The sequence below is a fragment of the Hemitrygon akajei genome, chromosome 32 (assembly GCF_048418815.1).
Source record: "Hemitrygon akajei chromosome 32, sHemAka1.3, whole genome shotgun sequence".
Lineage (NCBI taxonomy): Eukaryota > Metazoa > Chordata > Chondrichthyes > Myliobatiformes > Dasyatidae > Hemitrygon > Hemitrygon akajei.
In genome coordinates this window covers 4,418,123-4,434,324 of record NC_133155.1, presented here as the reverse complement: position 1 = coordinate 4,434,324, position 16,202 = coordinate 4,418,123, and positions in this window count along the sequence as shown.

The following is a 16,202-nucleotide window of genomic DNA, read 5'->3' as shown; positions in this document are numbered from 1 at the left end:
CATCAGGCTCTTGAACCAAAGAGGATAACTTTCCTCAACTTCACTTGCCCCATCATTGAAGTGTTCCCACAACCAATGGACTCACTTTCAAGGACTCTTCATCTCACGTTCTCGATATTGCTAAGCTGCACGGGTGCACAGCCATGCAGTAACTGAAATGCTCCCATGCACATAGCTTCGTGGCTGTGCAGCTGGAAAAGGACACCGTTAGAAAAAGTTTACGAAGATTTTCTTCATTGTACAGTATTTCCTTATACCCTTCAATTAATAAATACAATCAAAAGAATGTGATTTTTTGATTTTCATTCTAAATATTTATAGTATTCATATTACAAAAAAAAAGCATTTAAAGTGCTGCACCATTTTCAGGCTGTATAAATTTTCCTGCTCAGAGCAATGTTTGGTCCGTGTAGCTGCAAAAAATATTAGAGTAGACAAAAATTGTGTGAGGGTGTGGAAGTACAGTACCAAGTGAAGAATGTCATTTCTGTGGAGAAGTGGTGATTATTCTCCCTCAAAGAATTTTATCAGGAAATCTATCAGATGCAAAGGACTGATAGAATAGTTTGAGGGGGGACTTGGGGGAACTGTTTGCAGTGATGGTCACATTGATAATCAGACGGCATGGATTTGTGGTAATTGTCAAATGAATCAGCCGGAGGAGAATTCTTTTATCCAGGAAATTATCGCAACTTGCAATGCTCTGTGTGAAGGGGTGGTGCAAGCAGATACCACAGTAAATTTATAAAGGCACTGGGTGTGCATATAGATAGGATGCAGAGCAAAAAGAACTCAATTGATAAAATCCAGCTCTTCCACCCAAAGGAGAAAATTAATTCCTTCTGTGTTTTATTATCTCATAAGAAATTATTGAATGGCATGCACAGAAGTTAAAAGAAATTCTAATATTAATGACTAACAAAATTTTCAGGCAACCCTATGCTTACGTGGTGAGAAGCACTATTGAGAGATTCGTTAATCATCAGCTCTAAAACTGAAATCCTCAGTGAGATTCTATGCTCCTGGATGTGGATCTAAGCACGGACTCAGCTCAACAAAATAAGAACATAAAGTGCTGGTAAAACTCAGCAGGTGAGGCAGCATCTGTGGACTTTCTCTGCAACCTAGACTAACTTAACTAGAATAACCCTTTTTCGGTTATTATTTTATTACCTATTTATGTTTATTTAGCCTGATTAATCCTAAGCTATTCACAGGGCAATTTACAATGACCAATTTAACTGGTACAGTACATCTTTGGACTGTGGGAGGAAACCGGAGGACCTGGGGAAAAATGCACACATCCCACATGGAGGATGTACAAACTCCTCACACAAGGGCACTGGAACTCAATTCCAAACTCCCGTACACCCCAGAATGTAATAGCACTGAGTTAACCACTATGCTATCACGGCACAAGTTCTGATGAGGAGTCTAAGAACTGTAATATTAGCCACTTCTCTTCCCGCAGATGCTGCCTTATCTGCTGAGTATATTCCAGTATGTTTAATTTACATTTCAGCTTTTCAATATTGGTAGTTTATTTTTGTCAGCATGCTGCCTAACCTTGGGTAATAGTTCTGTGAAATGGAAGTGATTCACACACTAATCTGAACTCCTCAAATGTGTTCTATCATTCAGCTGTTTCAGCAAACATTGCTTCAAAATCAAGTAGTGACTGCTACCTCTTAGTGACATGCTGAGAAATATGTGACAATGTCAGTGGATTCATTGAGAACAAATCCCTTAATTGGTGGGCTCCATAATGATTAGTGATCTAGATATCTTAGACAAACCTGTGGAAACAGAATTAGTTAAACAGCAGGTGTATTAATAGTGAAGTTTACTCATAGTTGTGACTAACAGCAGCTTATTGAATTTCCTAATCCAATGAAGAAGTAGATTCCCCTTGAAGTTCTGATTTGGAAATACAGTACGTCAAAGATACGAGGTACTGCAGATGCTAGAAATCTAAAGCAATACACACAAGGTAATGGGGGAGCTCAGCAGGTCAGGCAGCATCTAGGGATGGAAATAAACAGTTGACGTTTCAGGCCGATACCCTTCCCTTTCTTCCATGGTCTTCTGTCCTCTCCTATCAGTTTCCCCTTCTCCAGCCCCTTATCTCTTCCACCAATCAACTTCCCAGCTCTATACTTCTCCCCTCCTCTTCCCCCGTCTCACCTTTCTCCTGCCACCTTCCCACCCCCGTCCCCCGCACTTTCTTATCCAGACGTCTTCCCCCTTCTTTTCCAGTACTGATGAAGGGTCTCGGCCTGAAACATCAACTCTTTATCCACATCCATAGATGCTGCCTGACCTGCTGAGCTGCTCCAGCAGTTTGTATATATCCCACATCCTGGGTCCAGCTCCTAACAACACCAATAAGGATAACTGCAGTTCATGAAGGCAGTTCACTCCTCCCTTCACACTTGACCATTGAAGTCCGTTCCCGGTAATGTAAAACAAAGGTGTGTAGGAGAAAGTGAACGGTCATTGAAAAATAATCTCAGAGGATGAATCAGAATTAATATCACTGACATATGTCATGAAATTTGTTGTCCTTGTGGCAGCAGTACAATGCAATACCTAACAATAGATTAAAAAATGTAAATTACGGTAAGTGTATGTATACACACACACACACACACACACACACACACACACACACACACACACACACACACACACACACACAAATATAAATAGTTAAATTAAATAAGTAGTGCAAAAATAGAAATAAAAAATGTAGTGAGGTAGTGTGCATGGGTTGAATATCCATTCAGAAATCATTTGGCAGAGAGGAAAAAGCTGTTCCTGAATCGTTGAGTGTGTGGCTTTAGGCTCCTGTACCTCCTCCCTGATGGTAGCAATGAGAACAAGGCATGACTTAGGTGATGGAGGTCCTTAATGATAACTTTAAATGTGGACCCACCAGGGAGCAAGAACTTGCAGACGAATATCTGCCCAAAGTGGAAGGGAACTGTATTTCATTATGGCTAATTTGCAAACAAGATCATTCTGAATCCGAGAGAGAATTTATTTTCTCTCCCAGCTTTAGAATAACATGGTTAGAAAATTAAAGATGACAGTCATTGATCCAATGCAGATTCAGTAAATTATACACCTTAAGCATCCACGCAAACACTGCCCCACTGATTGTAAGTCAGATGTGATTCAATTAGGTAATTTTATTGAGCTGATTTTCTACAACATTGAATGCAGGGATAAAAGCCCACAAATAGTTTCGGGGTGAAGTGGTGAAATTATTAAATGAAGCTGGCCAGATATAATTAGATTGCAAAGTCAGTCTCACATTGTGTCCTTATTTTATGCCTTTTTCTTATATACTTCCGTTTTGTTACTGGGGCTTTGGAAAACATTCAGATGGGAGGTGTAAATCTATTTCAGACTTCTTAAACTATCCAGCATAATCTGCCGGGTTGGCACAGTAGTGCATTGCTTTACAGTGGCAGCCATACAATCAATCGAGGTTCGATTCCCAGCACTGACTGTAAGGAGTCTGTACGTTCTTTCAGTCGGGGTTTCCTAGGGGTGCTCAGTCTTCCTCCCACATTCCAAAGACATACAAGGGTTCAAAGTACATTCATTATCAACGTACATACAAATGATACAACCTTGAGATTTGTCTCCCCACAGGCAGCCACAAAACAAGAAACCCGAAAAAAAATATTTTAAAAAATACTAACAAACACCCCATGCACAGAGACAAAAAAAAAACAACACAAATTGTGCAAACGGTAAAAGCAAGCATTCAGAACGAAAGTGAATCCAGAGACTCGAAGCACAGAGCATCCGGAGCGGGCCCACAGCCTCGGTTCATCACAGAGCGGAGCGAACTGTCGTAAAGCTCGCAGACTCGAAGCACAGAGCAGCCTGATTGGGGTGAATGAGCTGTGGGCTTGCTATGGTGGCACTGGAACGATGTCAACACCTGAGGCTGCTCAGCATAATCCTCGCTGATTTGACTATATGTTTCACTATATATTTAGATATGCACGTGACGAATAAAGCTAATGTAAATAATGAAGAGGCTTATCCATGTGAACATTGTTAAGTTATTTCTGTGCAAGTCATCGTGCATAAAACTATGTAAGGGAAGACCTAGGTTTTGGGTGTCGGGTAGTGTAACCTCTCCCAGAGAACAGTAGGTGCCTGGAGCAAGAACTGATTTACTTTGAAGGGCAGGCCACTTTCTGACCAGGGAGAAATGATCACATTCATACCAAATAACTTATATCAAGGTTAATGTGATCCTCTATTAGTTTTGAAAAATCTCCCCTTCTGCAACATTACACCCCACTGCCCCAACCAAAACACACTGACAATTAGGCACGGGTGAAAGGTGGGAGGGGGAGAGAACTTTTTTTTTACCAGAAGGCAAAATTGACATTCCTGTATTCAGGTTGAAGGCTTCCCCCACCCTGGTCCCCTCCTCCTTCCCTTTCTCCCATGGTCCACTCTCCTCTTCTATCAGGTTCCTTCCTCTCCAGCCCTTTACTTTCCCACCCATTGGATTCACCTATCACCTTCTAGCTAGTCCTCCTTCCCCTTCCTTACCTTCTTATCCTGTCTTATTCCCCCTTCCTTTCCCGTCCTGGTCTCAGAAGGGTCTCAGCCTGAAATGTCGACTGCTTGTTCATTTCCCTAGATGCTGCCTGACCTGCCGAGTTCCTCCAGCATTTTGTGTGTGTGTTGAACTACTGAAAGTTCTGACACACAATCTGGGGAAGCCTGTAAAATGCAAACAATTAATGGAGAATCCCACACTGCTGGAAACCCTGGAAACCTATTCCCAGAGAACCCCACAGATCACTGACACACACACGAGCAACAAATAAAAATGGGAGGTGCCCCAGAGACAGAGGAAAATGCCTGATTCAACTGGTAAAAACACAAACTGACTCCTGGGAACTCAGGATAGACTCTCGCATGTTTCAGGAATCCTTGAAAATACTTACACACACACACTTCAGAAGAACTCCTAAACCACAAAAATATTCCTTGGGAACTCCTGTAAATACTGAAGTGTCATGAAGAAACTTGTAAAGCCCAGTCTAGGTATCAATGGCAATGCAGATGTATCCAGGGAATACGTGCTCTTGCAGAACTAATGAAAATATTGACTCATTCCTTGGGAGGCCTTTTAAATGCAGGTATATTCCTGTGGAAATGATAGAAAACATTGATACGCTCCCAGGAAATACTTGAAGAGACTCATATAATCCTTGAGGATCCGTGAAAATAATAACACAAATATCGACATATTTCTCAGGTGCTCCTAAAGGAACTTCTCAAAATATTGTTACACTTTTGTGGAACCAACGGCAGATGGCACCGACATTTTCCTGGAGAACAGACATTAGTCTGGGGGAGCACAGTGGATTCTGGTTAATTAGGACACATTGGGACCAGTAGACTTTGGCCCAATTAAGCAGTTGTCCCAGTTAGCCTAAGTTTCATGGGAAAATTAAATAGGTTTAAAAGGAACAAACTGAGTAACAAATTATGCATTTAAATGAAATACAGAAAACAATAGAACAGTACCAGTACTACTACCGTACTACAAAACTGGACATTAGTTTCTAATATTTATCATCAGTGAATTCAACTGTGCTATGTTCCTTTGACTGTAAATGAACAAAATCAGCACAGATACATAGTGCAGAAAATGGACTGTCTTTATATAATACTGTTGATGATTACATCCTCCAAATCTTCATTTTCATTGTACCATTCAAGATTACTGTTCATACCTTCAAATTCTTAATAGTTTCTAACTTGTTGAAGTAGTGAAATCATTTCATTTTCACTCTCAACTGTTCCAGTCATCTCCAAGCCTGAATGCTTGAAACTGCAGTGAGCAAAACAGTTCCAAATTGTCTTATTGCTTATTTTTCGCTAACTATCAGATACAAAGATCAACGCTTTTGACGCCCCGATTAATCAAGAAACTAACAACCTCTGTTTTAAATATACCTCATAACTTGACCTCCACAACTGTCTGTGGTAAAGAATTCCACAGATTCATTGTGAATGCACTCCAGCACAATCCCCATAATCATAAAACAATTATGTTTATGTAATATGTGATATAATGTTTGACATAACATAAGCATAATTAGAGAAGTGTAGAGAATATAACATATAACATAATTTCTTGACTTCCCTACCCTTGCAATAAGTGGAAATATTTTATTAGCTTTCCCACTTACCTGCAGTCTAGCATTTTGTGAATTATGTACCAAGGACGCTGATCCCTTGGTATCTCAGAGCTCCACAATCTCTCACCATGTATTTTTTTTCCTGCTAAAATGAGAAATTTTACATTTTCACACATTTATCCAATTTGCAAGATCTGCATCACAGGACTTACTTATCCCTCTCTGTGGAGTCCCCTTATATATTTTTCATAACTAAATTTCTTCCCTATCTTGAGGTTGCATCCTGATACAGCTGAGGAATCTCCAAATCAATTCAACCCAAACGTCACTGATACACTCACGGGGCTCCTGTGAATGTGATGCACCCTCTGAGAAACCCTTGTAAATAATGGCACAGTCCAGGGAAACCTTTATCGTTGGAGGCCCCCTCAATCTGCCCTTTGCCCTCATGACTTCTTACTGGATTCTGTGAGTCCATTCCCTGCCCATGATCCCATACGTCCATGAACTGCTCCACATAGAAATGTCACGCTGGCACATTACCCACTTGACTGTTCTGTATGGTGGTGGTTCCCTGTCCAAGGCTGTCTTGTGCCTGACAGGAGACACAAGGGCCTACGTATGCGGAGCCACACAAAAGCCACTGGGGGAGCTCCATGGCTCAGGCAGCATCTGTGGAGGGAAATGTACCGTCAACGTTTGGGTTTGGGAAGACAGCGAGAAGACAACCAGTATTAAAAGGTGCAGGGAAGCGATGAAGCAAGATCTGTGAGGTGACAAGTGACCTCGGTGAGGGATGTCATGGGCAGATGAGTGTGGGAATAATGTCAGTATCAGGGTGGGGATTGGCGGAAGTGGCAACAGGCTGACGCTGATGGAATCCAATTGGAGAGGGTGGCAGAGCATGGAGCAGGGAGGGGGGGAGGGAACCACTGGGAAGATTGTTTGGATGATTAGCAGTTGGAAAGGATGAGGGAGGGCAAAGTGATGGTGTGATGGGGCTGGTTGGATCAGGACGACAGAGAGAAATATATAGGAGACAAGGGAGAGGGGGGAATAGTTACTGAATGCTTGAGAATCTAGTTTTGTGGCTACTCTTCCTGTAATGGACCCCCACGAATGGGAATAACTTCAGCGATGACCTGGAGCACAGGTTGTATATGAAGGCAAAGGGATGCCTAAGCTGTTTGGAAGACTGGTAAAAAATGACTATTGGAACAGTATCAATAGGAGATGGCAAGTTTTCACATTTTCCAGAAATGTTCAGGAGTTTTAAAATTATTTCATGAACTTTATAGAATTGAGTGAAAAACGTAATCACCACAGGAGACTTTATAGCTATTTGTTTTCTTTTGGGGGGGCAGCATGGTAGCATACTGGTAGGAACGATGATTTACATCACAGGCAACCTGGGTTCAATTCCAGCCACTGCCTATAAGGAGTTTCTACATTTACCCCGTGAACACATGGGTTTCCTCTGGGTGTTCCTGTTTCCACTCACAGTCCAAAAACATACAGGTTAGTAGGTTAATTGGTCATTGTAAATTGTCCCATGTTTAGACTAGGATTAAATTGGGGGATTACTGGGTGGAGCAGCTCAAGGGCCCAGAAGGACCTATTCTGTGCTGTATCTCAATTACTAAATTAATTAAATAAATAAACCTCTGTTAAGATAATCAGGATGAGACTGGGGAAATGGTCACACTCTGCCCAATAGGGGAAAAGATGCACAACCCTGCTTGTCCCTGGTTAGAATTTTCTGCTGTGTCCCATCAGAATGGCAGCACTAGCAACATTTCAATGGACTTCAATATTGGACTTCATTGAGCCAAGATCTCACTTCTTAACTGCATTTTCAGTTTTACAAACAAAGGCAAGATGATGCCTGCGGGAGACTATTTTCGAACCTTCAATTCTAAGCTTAATTGCTACTCATAAATTATTTTTTAAAGCTGCAGAGGATGGATATCTGAGACAAAAACAACAAAAAAACTTGAAAAACGCAGCGGATCAGTCAGCATCTGCAGAAAGAGAAACTGGGTTATAACTTCAGATCCACATTCCTTCACTGGTTTCTCTTTCTACAGATGCTGCCCAACTTGCTGTATCTTAGCAGCATTTTCTGCTTTCATTTCTGACTTCCTCACCCACCGTCTGTAAGAGTGTACATGTATTTGCTTCTGGACTAGGTATAAGGATCGGTTAAAAGTTTAAACTTCAAGTTCAAAATAAATTGATTATCGAAGTGCATGTCTATCACCACATACAACACTGAGATTCATTTTCTTGTGGCTATTAACAGTAAATACACGATACACAATAAAATCAATGAAAGACTGCACCCAACAAGACAAACAACCAGTTTGCAAAATGACACAAACTGTGCAAATACAAAAAGAAAAGAAAAACAGAAATAACAAATAGATAGATAGATGGATAGATAAGCAATAAATATCGAGAACATGAGTCCTTGAAAGTGAGTCCTTTGGTTGTGGGAACAGTTCACCGATGGAGCAAGTGAAGTTGAATGGTTATCTTCTCTGGTTCAGGAGCCTGATGGTTGGTGAGTAATAACTGTTCCTGAACTTGCTGGTGTGACTCCTGTACCTTCTTCCTGATGGCAGCAATGAGGAGAGATGGCCTTGACAGAGCAGATCAGGTTCAAGAACAGCGACTTCCCTTCGCTCATCCTGCACAATCCTAATCGCGACGTCAGAAAGAGCAGCACAACGACCACCTTGAATACTGTGCCCTACTGTGACCGGTGGGTTTTAGTTCTAATCCTGTTCTTCCTTGTTCATTTTTGTATAAGTTATGATCAATGATTGTTTTTCCTTGTAGATGTGAAGTCGCTAATACAATGCGCCCGTGGTGCTGCTGCAAGTGATATTTATGCTGCACTTGTGCCTACATGTGCGTTTGCCAATGAACTCCACCTCACTGTAGTTAATGCCCCAGCCCATATCCCAGACGAGTCCGTGGGAAAGGGTTAGAATCTCAAAAGCTGCAACAGTACCATAGCTATCTTTTACACCTCCCTTTAAGCCACCCACTCCTCGAATTATTGCCTGAGAATCGGGAAAGGTTATAAACAGAGCGCCAATTTTAGCCACACATATTGAGAATGCTCTGTGAGGAACGGAAAGGGTTAATGATAACTGCCCAGCTCCCGTCCGTGCGGAGAAAGCAGAAAGGGAATGCTGAGTTTGTGGCGCAGGGCTAGCCCATTTCATCAACTCCCCTCCCTGAGCTCCCTCACCATCACCCTTCACCTCCAACCAGCCCACCTTCAGCACCGTTCTGCCCTCGCCCCGCCTTTGATACGCGTAGAGACGCTTCCCCTCCGCGCTCCCAGGTTCCAAAATAATGTGAAAGCTTTTACAATGCAGGGAAAATTTGTCAAAGCAGTTTAGTTTCCGTGGATTGCACCTCTGACAAACTCTTTACTCATTAAAATAACAGTTTAAAAATCACTGCAAAAGCTGCCTTGTACTCCGAGAGAACGTGGCATGCATGGTTTGCATCCGAAACCGGCTGTAAGTAGCATTAAACGTAGAAACCTCAACTCTGGGTTCTAGAACGAATGGATGAAGGTTTCCTCTCTGCCGATTGTCTTCATTTCGAGTTTGCATTCAAACGTCAAACGGTAGGATTTGTGCTAATCTAATCGGCTCGTCCTACTTCTCTGCCTCGTCAGAAAATTAGAAATTGTCAAAAAAAAACAACAGCATTTCTCTTGGAGATCTAATCAGCAGGATCGAAAATTTATTTTACGATTCGGTTTTGGCTGCACAGCAATTGGAAATGTTGTCTCAGAATTGATCTTTTTTTTTGGGGGGTTTGTCTAAACGATGCATTATTTTAAAGCCGAGAAACCGGTGGGATTAAACATGAGGCTGAAAATAGAGGATCCGCACACCTTCTGTCGCACTGGGGACACTGACCATTCCAAACAGATCGATGTGTCTTTTGACAGCCCGTAGTTGCTCACTTATTGTTCGGTATATTTAGGCAACAAATTTTGAAACAAAAAGGGGGGGAAAACGCGTTTAAAAGGATATTTACCGAGAACGAGACAGTCAATGTCTTTTTTTTCCCTTTCTTCTCATCCGTGCGACAAAAAAAAAATCAAATAAATCTCAATGTTGCCCGAAATGATTTTACCAGCCCGCAACTGAACACAGTCGCTGGAGCGCACACTCTTTGTCAGATATAGTTTTGTTCAAATCCAGCAATTTCCTGGATAAAGAAGGCTAGGGTGTATACGGGGAAAGCATTAGACTTTATTTCACAAATTATGCTTTTGGGGCTAGACCATGCCATTTTATTATGTTGTCCAATATAAGAAATCAAGTAAAAAAAAAACATTTTAAAAAATCCAAACGTTTAAAGTTTTGATCAGAATTTGGACAGCCAGTTAAGTATCTGTCGGATACGTTAACCGCGATCTTTAAATTTGTTTAGAAAGTATTCCCCTATTGTAATTGAATCGCGTTGTTTAGACAAAACTTCCAATCGTTATAACTCTATCAATATTCTTCTAAATGGACTTTCTTTTGATTCACATAGGATTTGCATTCGAATGGAAATCTCGCTTCAAAACTATAGTCTTGACGACTTCTGATATAAATGATCGAAATAAAGCTAAATTGGTTTTGCCTGCGTTGAAGAAGTTAACATTTTATTTGTCGTATTAAATATATTGAATTAAAATATATCACAATCTCCGTTCAATGGTAGTTCGTGTTTAGTTTTATTTTGTCCTTGCATTCAGATTTTCTCCTTCCACTCGAATTTATCAAAAAGAGTAATATAGATGCGGATGACGGTTAATTGTTTGAAGCCTCCTCCTCCAGTGAAGTGAGTTCTGTTCGAGAAGCGGTGGAACGGATATTCTGTGCGGAAGTTGAGGGTCGAGCAGAGATCTGCAGAACCAGTGCACTCTGCAATAGCCGAACAACCATTGTCCTGCTTGTCAAATGTGCCGGTCTGTGCCATCTCTGCTCCAGACTCACAAAGGGCATTGGAAACATTTTGGGAGGTATGGATGAGGGAGACCGGTTTGGAGATGGGGTGGGGGGAGGGGAGATATCTAGAACTCCGAAGTTGGGCCATCTGGTGTCCCGGTGTCAGATTTGTAGAGGGCACGCGTCAGACAGCTGACTGCAATTATTAGTCTTGTTTGAGCAACTCCCCTCCCCTTCCAGATTTCAAAGGGCCCCTCAGCCACCCAACCATTAACAGCCCCCTCCTCTACACACACACACACACACACACACACACACACACACACACACACACACACACACACACACACACACACACACACACACACACACACACACACACACACACACACACACACACACACCCCCCTCTGACCCGAGCTCAACGCATCAATGTATGCAGATAGTAAGTGCAGGAGATGGAATAAAAATGGGAACAAAGGCGCAGTGGGGAGGTGGAAAGAGGAATAATTCAAAGAGGCCGCCCCACTGCCAAGATCTACAGCAGATCGGCCTGTAATCTCTGTGCTACCTCATCTGGCCCGGGATTAGTGAGCTGTAGAAGAGAGGTGATGTGTGTGTGTGTGTGTGTGTGTGTGTGTGTGTGTGTGTTCGGAGGTGGGGGTGAAATGGTAATAATGTTTGAATTTGGTGCACTGGCTGAATATCATCGTGCACTGCATTCGCGAGGGCAAGGGAAAAAAGTAAGAGGTCAGGTCTTCAATGTTTGAACTGTTCGACTTCTAAATTGGAAAATGTTTCGTGTTTCTCGTTGTAATTGTGCGCGGCAGCTCTCGGTTATATGTACAGCCTCTTTATTGCCGATCAACCCGGATTTAAAAGGCTGCGGCGATTTGTTAGCAAATGGACTTTCTATTGAGCTCATGCAAGTTGGAAAGACCGCTTTATTGCATTACTGTGATGCGAGGTCAGTCAATAGTTGCTCAATATCTTCATCAGATGACAAGGAATCTTTAACAGGGCCTCGACCAGAGCTATTTTAATTATTTCATTCTTAGAACATAGTGGGAAACAGAAATAGTTATTTCGGGGGATTATAAAGGGCGCACGATTTTATAATATTTTGTATATATTGTAATGTACTTGTTCAGAAATAATCTTGGTATTTCGCTATATGCTCCTTTTAGATTAGTTTCGTGTATTTAAATCATGCATTTAAAATTTGTTAAGTATCAACTCAATGAGGTAAATTGTTATTCATTCTTTGGAAGTGGGTAATATTGGCATCGTTGGTAATCACTGCCTATCCACGATGTCCTTGTGAAGGTGATAGTAACTGCGCTGTGCTTTTCTGTTTTCAAATGGTCCCGTTAATGAACCGGGTGAATAAGCCCACAGTGACGGGAGCTTATTCCCCCAACCACCCCCCATTCCCCACTCCCCAACCCTCCCCCCCCCGCCACACACACACACACACACACACACACACACACACACACACACACACACACACACACACACACACACCGTTTGGGGCAGCTCAGCACCACGGACAGCGCATCTCATAAATGGTACCTGTTTCAATCATACCTACAAGTCTCGGGCAATGATCCTGCACCGGCTTATACAATTAGGATAAAAGGGGGAAATGATATATTTGATAATCACGTCGAAGAGATGGATGTCTTTCTTCAGCAGGAGAATGGAGTTAAAGAAATTAATTGTATATATCGATCCTGGCTTCATCTGCCTTTTTGAACTCTCCGAGGGCCGCGGGATAGATAGTTAATTTATAAAATTAATTGACGTCAGGTCCATTCTGATCCCAATCAGTCAAGATCCTGACACATCGGTTATATCTATATATCCGATAATGCAAGCACACAAATACATGACATGCGCATTCTGCAGTGCTCGAATTTGGGCCTTCTTAGATGCTACAGTGGAGGATCTGTGTTTAAATGATTGGCTAAAATTTTCTTGTCAGACCTTGGTTACAATTTGTGAAAGAAAATATTATCCAGTTGAAGTTTAGCAGAATAGGTTAATCTTAATTTAGGTGTGTGTCGAACCCCCGCCACATAAATCGGTCGAACAGATAAACTACAAAAATCGAGTAGCAAGGGTCTTAGGGCATGCTAGTAAATATTTTAAAAGAAGTTTCGCTTTTCTCTTTCGATCTCAGGTTTTAAAATCAGCAAACTTCTGGCCATTTAAATTATAAACATTAGTTCTGCAGTGTCTGGAGAAAACAAATGATGTGTTTTTGACACGGTGGCCCTTTATGGGATCGGGAGCTGTTCTGAGATTCAATGTCATAATTCATTTGGTTATTGCTGATCAGATGGAAGTTAGTTGTGACGGCAGATTTCAATTAAAATAAAATATTTTTGCGTCAATGCGGTTGCTAACATTGCTTCTGTACTCGCCGCAGTCCCGAGATAAAGAAGCAGTTTCTGTTGGCTCTGCCAAAGGCAGCACCGGTGCTGACGTCATGAACGGCCAGTAATCCGTGGGTAGAGTCTGATCCCACCAGCTGTGGTCCTGAGGCAAGGCTCAGGCTGCAATGCATGCATACTCTGTGCCAGAGTGAGCGGTGTGACTGGCTGTGAGCGCATCCCTTCTCCAGCCGAAAGGGAGGGAACGCAGCGGATGCTGAAGTCACAGGTTGCACCCCTCCAGTTAAAAACGAACCCCTCCAAAATAAAACACTCCCCTTCAGATGCACATTTCCCAGCAACATATATGGAATGATGTCTCTTCTCCTGCTCCCAACCTCCCATCCCCCCGTCGCACTGGTTTGCTATCGATTTGGGTGGGAAAGGCGCATTTTCGGAGGGTCGCAGCCTGGAAATGGTGCATTTCTCAGCTTAACTTTTGGAACGTGGCTGAGAGACCCAAGGTTCGTGGGACTGGCTCCTCGGATGCACTAACCGGTAACCGGCAGAGTTACAGTAGTCACTGGTGTGTGTGTGTGTGTGTGTGTGTGTGTGTGTGTGTGTGTGTGTGTGTGTGTGTGTGTGTGTGTGTGTGTGTGTGTGTGTGTGTGTGTGTGTAGGGGGTGTGTGTGTGCGCGCGCGTGTGCGTGTGTGTGCGCGCGCACGCGGTTCTCTCTCTCCAGGATTTTGCGGATCCTAAAAGACCAGATGGACCCAGGAGCCACATGGGACACTGTCCTACTTTGAACGCCCTCCCTTTAATAAGAGAGAGGCACGGAGGACAAGGACCAGCAACGTAGTGCTCCTCTCGCCCGAGCAGAAAAGCGGTTCATCCGAAAAAAAGGCACCGAAACCTTAGCACATGATTGTAGCAAAACAACTGAAGGCGGGAGAGACATTTACAGCGAGAATGCGGAGAAGGAGGAGTCCGGCCGCACAGGTAACAGGCGCGCAGATAAAACGGAGCAAGATGCTCTCAATGTTTACCACGCCGGCGGAAACCGGGATGGGGAAGGGCAAACGGTCTCACTCTCCGTGTTCACGGCGGACCTTGATTTAATATCATACAATTAAGGCACGCGGTGAATGCCAAGGGAGAAATCGGAAAGGCGACCTTAATAAGACTGTTCCAGAAAAAGAATTGTCGTCTGGCAGGTAAATGTAATGTAACATATTGCTAGATATTTCAAAGGAAAGAGTGTGATGTTCATTAAATGTATTGGTGCATGGAATGTGCGGTGAGAAATAAACTCTAGATCTATGTGTACTGCCCTGGGTGAACTTGTAATCATATTAACTGATAGGAACCGTCAGTGTTTTGCAAACCCCGATGCCGGTTAAACCGCAAAGCGCAAATGCTTTCCGACACCAACACCGCGAAGCAACGGGCTCCTAAGGTTCACCAGCCAGGCTGACTATGCGTTGGAAAACGCTTGTCTTAGTCGCTGTCGGTTTGTGGGGGTCGGCAAGCGGCAGCTTAGCTTACAAATCGGAGGGTAGACCAGAGACTGGAGAACGGTGCCTCATCGCAACCCCAGCCGGAATCTGGGGACCCCAGCGGGAATTTCTGGGGGCTATTTTAAATGGACGTACTGCTGAATGTGATGTCCCTGCCTCAATTACGTTCCTGTCGGGGGAAGTTGCATTCATTCAGTTTGTCGGGCCAGCAGGGATTTAAAATTAAAGCTGTTCGGGAAATGGAGTTCGGAGGAATTTTGGAATTCAATCCTTTACTTGAGCGGATTTTATTTTAGGGTGTTACATCACGGGAAGTGGGAATCGGTTTCCGAGTCACTCAAAATTAATTTTATCGGAAAGGTTTGTGTATCCGTTGTAGGAGATTTATCCTCGGCCAGTGACAGACGGGGGCGCATCAGTGACATGTGCAGACACACGCACATATACAAACATGCACTCACCCACACACACACGCACAGACCTCAGTGTCAACAGCACTATTTGAATGCAATGTATTGGTTAAATTCTCAGTCCGAGACGGAAGATCACACATACCTCCACATAACATTCAACTCAATTTAGTATTGCGGGTTAGGCTGGGAATGCGAAATGTATTTCAGATGGTGTATTGCTTTAAGGATTTAACAATAAATACTGTTAAAGTACTAGACATTAGTTGCAAAGAAATGACAAATTTCTGACCGCTCGTTGAGTCTTGAAAGCATATCCCTTCACACACACACACACACACACACACACACACACACACACACACACACACACACACACACACACACACACACACACACACACACACACACACACACACACACACACACACACACACACACACACACACACACACACACACACACACACACACTGACCAGATAACTAGAAGAGACTTTTTGATGCGGGACTTAGGTGCTGCCAGGCCAAGTAAACGTCTCCGAATTACCATCGCTATCTCACAGAAATTACGGAGTTTATTAAGTGTAGGATTTCAGAGAGGCAAAATGGATCTTTACACAACGGATTCAACTCCACCCGTCCGGTCTTGCACGGTATGGCACAGAATGACGGTTCATAGAGTGCGCCCTGAGACGAAGAAAGCACTGGAGAATGGGAGATGGGAGTTCATAGGTTCGTACTAC